We start from the raw sequence: 7,182 nt of genomic DNA, 5'->3' as shown, positions 1-7,182 counted from the left end.
CAATAAATGAAAGCGAGTAAATTGCAATTTTTTCCGTGCTTCGTATTTTTTCATTGTATCCGTGTGTACTTTTGGGTATAATACCGTCTCGTTTGAAGGTTACTTTCTCTAACGAACACAATGTATTGAACTCCTCTTTACAACAGAACACGTCCGAGTGACGACGCTGGTTGAATATTTGTAAGGAAAGGCAATGTTCCCAGGCGATGTAATATTTCAAGGTCCCACGTGACACATAGGTCAGTTGGTTATGGCTTGGGAACTCGGTCGGACAGAACAAGTAGGCGTACTATCAACCCGGGAAGGATAAACTTTTGTGAAAGGTACAAAGGTAAAAATATTCTTGCTTTCTAGTGATTTTGAAATACTGTGGGTTTTAAGACAAACTTCTAACCCAGTCATTGTCCATCTGAAAATCAGGACAAAACCAGACTCCCAAAATCTTAATCTGTCCGTCAGACTAACGGCCAACGGTACTGTCCGGCAGCCGAGATTCAAGTCCACTAATTTGTTCGGGTTAATTTTGCTTCTTTCACCAACGCGTACTCCTCAAAACAGTGCTGACCATCAAAATTTCTTTGGTGTCCGACATTATTCTGATGATATCGACTGAATGATTCGACATGGCTCTTCTGCGTCCCCATTCGAATGAGATTCCTCTCAACAGCACTCCAAGGAGCCAGTAGGGTTTTTTCTGCGGCCCATTTCGAATGAGATTCCCCTTAATGATGTATCCTCTCTATTCCAGGTCTCCTTCGCATCTGTCTGTTAGTGTATATGTAAGAATAATGTGCTAAAACCAAAGGTAGACAATACCATAAGCATATGAGACGTGGGTTACTACGAAGTTGATCGAACGTCGACTGGCCACGATGCAAAGGGCTATGGAGAGATCCATGCTGAGAAATGAGATCATTCGAGAGTAGATGGGGGGGGGGCAATGAGATTGCAGACTACCGAAAACACAAGTTCTGCCGGGTCGGGCATGTTGCAATGTTCACAGACAACAGATGGATCCGTGCAGTTACCGAGTGGTGTCCAAGCGATTGGAAAAGACCACTTGGAACGCCTCCACGACGTTAAGAAGACGAATTAGTCAAGCAATTTTGGTCAAGATGGAAAAAATAGTGCTAATTCAATTTAAACCGTCCACAGGAGTGCGCCATTATAAAAAATTACACCGTTGAAAATATGTGGTCGATATTTTCAACCGAGACGTTACAACTGTATATGATTCTTCAAGTGCTTCAATTCTCTGTATGACCAGACATTTACACGATTTCTGACATTTATCAGTGCTTTCTTTCATAATACCATTTTCTACCATTTCCAAAACTGTTGGCAATTTTGGCGACACGGCTATGCTAGTATCTATATAATAAGTGCTTTTGTATGCTAACTATTAGTGTGGATAATTTCATAAAAACTTGCAAAATATATATTTTATGTACGCATATGCAAATACATTATATATTTATATGTGTGTATATACATACATATATATACACTCACATATATACATACATACATACATATATATACACACACACACACACTCACATAAATATATATAATACATATTTTTGTATGTACGTATGTATTTTATATACATCTATATTATGTAAAACTTACCACGCTAAATAAATACCACACCTTATTGTTAGCACAATACAGTCGCGCATGTGTGTGTGTAATAGTGTGTGTGTGTGTGTGTGTGTGTATGTGTCTGTGTGTGTGTGTGCGTGTGTGTGTGAGTGTCTGTGTGTAATAGTGTGCGGAAAAGCAATATAAAGATAAACAATTCACGCTACGTCAAATGCTTAATCTACTTCGCGGCCAGGCGGGACAATAACGTCGAATGTTCGAGATTTGTCAGTGAAAACGGCGAATTAATCACTGCATGAGTTGGTTTAATATTTTATGGAGAGCGAATCTATGCTTACAGTTTTTGTATAAATGCATACGAGAATAAATTAAAATCAAATATATATTTTGTATAAATATATATGAAAATAAAATATATGTAAAACATACACACACACACGTACATAGTACTTGTTTGAATAAGTACCAGTTACGCACTGGGGTCGAAGTAATCGACTTCATCCTTTGTCTGTCCTTGTTTGTCCCCAGTAAATTTAGCCCCTTGTGGGGAATAAAGAAATATACATTTATCAGACACTTTTTGCCGCGTCACTAAGTTACCGAAAGGTAAACAAACCAACATCGGTCGTCAATTAGCCAGCAACGCTAATAACTCAGTCGGCTCACCACAACAATGGTAACAAAAATATAAAGACAGAACACCTACATAAAATCAGAATTGCTTGGAACTGCAAGAATTCTTGAAGCATGATCAGTAAAACAAGTGTCACCTTTGCCCGCTGACGGTGGACAGGTGGCACCTTTGATCAGACTCAGCGAAATAAACTCTGAGGCTTCATCAAATCATCATCATCATCGTTTAACGTCCGCTTTCCATGGTGGCATGGGTGGGACGGTTTGACTGAGGACTGGCGAGCCAGATGGCTGCACCAGGCTCCAATCTGATCTGGCAGGGTTTCTACAGCTGGATGCCCTTCCTAACGCCAACCACTCCGAGAGTGTGGTGGGTGCTTTTATGTGCCACCGGCACGAGGGCCAGTCAGGCAGTACTGGCAACGGCCACGCTCAAAATGGTGCTTTTTACGTGTCACCTGCACAGGAGCCAGTCCAGCGGCACTGGCAATGATCACGCTCGGATGGTGCTCTTAGTGCTCCACTAGCACGGATGCCAGTGACATGATGCTGTCATCGAATTTGATTTCGATTTCACTTGCCTCAACAGGTCTTCACAAGCAGAGTTTAGTGTCCAATGAAGGAAAGGTATGCGTAAGTGGGCTGGCTACACCACTGGCACAGGCCACGGGTTATGGTCTCACTTGGCTTGCTGGGTCTTCTCAAGCACAGCATATTTCCAAAGGTCTCGGTCACTAGTCATTGCCTCAGTGAGGCCTAATGTTCGAAGGTCATGCTTCACCACCTCATCCCAGGTCTTCCTGAGTCTACCTCTTCCACATGTTCCCTCAACCGCTAGGGTGTGACACTTTTTCACACAGCTATCCTCATCCTTATGGAGATTCTACCTACGCCTTTTCTACAGATCAAGCAGGGCCATCTACCTGAAGGGATGTGTGGTTTGTCTGCCTTCCTACTTATTAGCTAGGTTGACTCTGAGGCCCTTCGATTCTAATCCTTGCTTCCACACCTGAAACTTCTTCTCTAGTTCTGATAGTGACTCAGCTATTAGAGCAAGGTTATCAGTATAGAGGAGCTCCCAGGGGCATCCTGTCTTGAATTCCTGTTATTGCCTGGAGGACTATGATAAATAGGAGGGGGCTGAGGACAGAACCTTGGTGGACCCCTACCTCTACCTGAAATTCTTCACTGTACTCGTTGCCAATCCTCACCTTACTGACAGTGTCCCTGTATATGGCTCACACAGCTCTCACTAACCATTCATCTATCCTTAGTTTCCTCATTGACCACCAGATAAGGGATTGGGGGACCCTGTCAAAGGCTTTCTCCATATCAACGAAAGCCAGGTACAGAGGTTTATCTTTGGCTAGGTATTTCTCCTGCAACTGTCTTACCAGAAATATAGTATCAGTGGTGCTTTCCCCTGGCACGAACCCAAACTGCATCTCATCTAAACAGACTCTCTCCCTAATAATAATAACAATAATAATCTTTTCTGTTATAGACACAAGGCCTGACATTTTGAGGAGAGGGTTAGTTGATTACATCGAGCCAGTACATTACTGGTACTTATTTCAGTGACCCTGGATGGAAGGGTGAAAGGCAAAAGTGACCATCACCACTGATGAAATGCCAGGAAGCATTTTGCTTGGTGAGGTAACAATTCTGCCAGATTGGCAATAATAATAATAATAATAATAATATAATAATAATAATAATAACAACAACAACATTAATAAAATCCACAATTAACAGATTAAAAGATTTAATGGAACCAGGAAAAAGTCATGTGATCATCTTTGTCGCTTATTCATTTATTTATACATACATACAATTATAAAAAGTATATATACATGTAGGTTATATATAGATATATATAATTTTTATTGCACATGTTATATACATACCCATACATATATGCATACATATCAGCAAAAATGCATATGTTTGAACAAGACAGTGCTATATATTTCATATATACACATAAACACATATATGCACATGCTATATATATATATTTATATATATATATATATATATATATGCATACATACATATGCATATATATACACATACATATATATACACACACAATTGTGTATCAGTATGTATGTGTATATATATGTATGTATATACATGATGATGATACATCTATACATATATATACACACCTCTATACATATATACATCTATACATACATATATACATCTATACATACATATATATATATACATCCATCATACATATATACATATATGTCTATATATATATATATATATATATATATATATATACACACATACATATGCATGTCTGTATGTATGTATATGTGTATTACCATTATCACATATTTAATGTATGTAGATGCAGCATTTAAAGACATACAGTGTTAAAAAACACAGTATACATCAATGGTAGGCATGGCTATACAACCTTAAAGGGACCCTCTGAGACGAAATACAGCAGGTATAAGCGCTTAACAAGTGACATACATTAAGTATGGGTTACTGATAATCTTATACATTATTGAGCTGTTTCTAACACAAAATTTAAGTAAATATATATATGTATGCACATATATATATATGTGTGTGTGTGTGTGTATATATATACATATGCATCGTACACATCAGCATTTGTCCCCTCGTTCACCTCCCCTCACAACATTCACACACACTTTATTATGCTGGACATAATCGAGTTTATGTGAGAGAATGCAATTTTTGAATAAAACCAAAAACATATATAGATATATACAAACATATATATATATATATATATATATATATATATATATATATATATACACACACACACATGCATACATGAGTGAGAGAGACTGAGAGAGTGAGTATAACATTGACAGATATATTTCGAAGGCCTTCACACTAATCCAAGACTGCGGTTAAGGGGTCACATCTAAAACACCACAGCTTCTTCTAACCCCTTCTTCTTCTTCTTCACATTGATAATGTAGCACCCACCTTCCCTTCTCTCCCTTGCACAACCAATTTGCATGTGTTAAAAATAATTAAAAAATTTCACAGCTTCTTCAGATTTCAGACCATTTACGCAGGACTGTTACGCTGCTATAATATATATATATAAACACACCTACATTCATATATACACACACACATACACATACATATGTATATACATATAACTATATAAATACATATATATATATATATATATATATATATATACGTCTGTATATGTATATACATCTTTACACACACACACCATATATATGGAGTAGTTTACATGTGTAAGCATTGAAGTGTACAATATATGCCCTGTGGTAAAGAGCCTGTGTGTGTGGGGAAGGGTGTCTCTGTGTGTGTATCGGTTCCTTCTATTAAGTCCATAGCATAGTTTCATGTGGATTCTCACTGGATGTATATTAAAGGTGAACACTGAAGTATTCTGTTTGCTTCTTTCATATTAACTCAAATAATTGAATGAAACTATAATATGGACATAGTTACCTGGTCACACACACACACACACACACACATACTCCAACACATACACGCACAAATTTTTTAAGTTTTTCTAATGTCATGATTTCTCTGAAGTTTTTTCCTGCTTTTTTCTGTCTTTTTTTTTTGACATATGTGTAAAATATAAAATAATGATAATAATAACATTGGTAATGTTCAAATAAAAGTGTGTTTGTTTTTTTTTGCTTCAACATTTTTTACATATTTTTCTCCAGCATCTTTTCTTTCTGTGTTTTTTTTTTTTTTTTTTTTTTTTTTTTAATGAATTAATCTCTGAAAGAAGAAAAAGAAAAAAAAATATTGAAACATTTTAACAATTAGGAAAAATAATAATAATAATAATAATTATATCAATTTTTTTTTTCCACAAGGGCAGCTTGGGGGAGTTGGGGAAGAGTTGATTACATTGACCCCAGTGTTCAAATGGTACTTATTTTATCGATCCCAAAAGATGAAAGGCAAAGTCGACCTCAGCGGAATTTGAACTCAGAATATAGCGACAGGCGAAATACCGCTAAGCATTTTGTCCAGTGTGCTAACAATTCTGCCAGAGATGTAACTTGTTAATTCTGTGCAAACTATTTCTTGCAAACCTCTTTCTAGTGCCCAACAAAGACAAAATGTCGGCGCCATGGCATATGAAGAGATGGGCGTTTCAAGAGTCAGGAAACTCCATAGAGTATCTGGTAAAATTCATTTTATGGATGCCCTTACTGCTCATTATTCCTGTACTTCACTTACATTTGTAGCCCTTCTGCCTCAACTTGGTTATGAACCAAATGATTCTTTTGTACATCCATAGTTTAGAATGGAGGCACAGAAAAAAAGAAAAAAACTTTTGTTGTAGTCGAGGAGTAAGAGCTGTTGTGAGAGCCTCTTCTATGAAAATTGCTTTGAAGATGGCACGAAGACAAGGAATACGAGTTGAACAAGGTTGGGAGCAGGACAAAACGTTTGTAGGTTTGGGAAAGTAGAGGAAAATAACAAAAAAAAAATAACAAGGTTGAAAAGAGCAAAAAGGGTTGTAAATAGGGTTGTAAATGGGGCTACAATTAAAGCAATATGTTTAAGGGTCCATGTATTTATATAACAATGGTTGATGGGGTACAAGGGTACAAAAAATAGTTACATGTTCAGGATTTGGTCTTTTTATTTAGTGTCAGATTAGTTTGTGCTGGAATTAAAAAATAGTTTCAACATTGTTTAGGGATCACATTTCAAAAACAAATGTATTTAACAACAGAGCTAACAATATGATGGGTAACAGGACAAATCTTTCAAAGGCAATTGGGGTTTAATGCCCTGAACTTTAGAAGGAGTTTCTTGAAAATATCTGAAAACCCTCTCAACATAACACATCAACAGAAAGAATTTCATTTTCATACTAATATATATATATATATATATCACAATATATATATATATATATATATATAT

The 7,182-nt window shown here is 36.7% G+C and overlaps 1 long non-coding RNA gene across 1 annotated transcript; it reads right to left on the bottom strand.

Annotated features, from left to right (window-relative positions):
• Window positions 1–3,986: 3,986 nt before the first annotated feature.
• Window positions 3,987–7,160, bottom strand: LOC128250704 (uncharacterized). The gene is made up of 2 exons (XR_008266706.1): window positions 6,875–7,160; window positions 3,987–6,018 (listed from the first exon to the last, which is right to left on the bottom strand). It is a non-coding gene; the product is annotated as an uncharacterized LOC128250704 (long non-coding RNA).
• Between the last annotated feature and the right edge of the window lie 22 nt (window positions 7,161–7,182).

The sequence above is a fragment of the Octopus bimaculoides genome, chromosome 24, assembly GCF_001194135.2.
Source record: "Octopus bimaculoides isolate UCB-OBI-ISO-001 chromosome 24, ASM119413v2, whole genome shotgun sequence".
Taxonomy (NCBI): domain Eukaryota; kingdom Metazoa; phylum Mollusca; class Cephalopoda; order Octopoda; family Octopodidae; genus Octopus; species Octopus bimaculoides.
The sequence above is the reverse complement of the archived record's forward strand: the minus strand, read 5'-3'. Positions and strand labels throughout refer to the sequence as shown.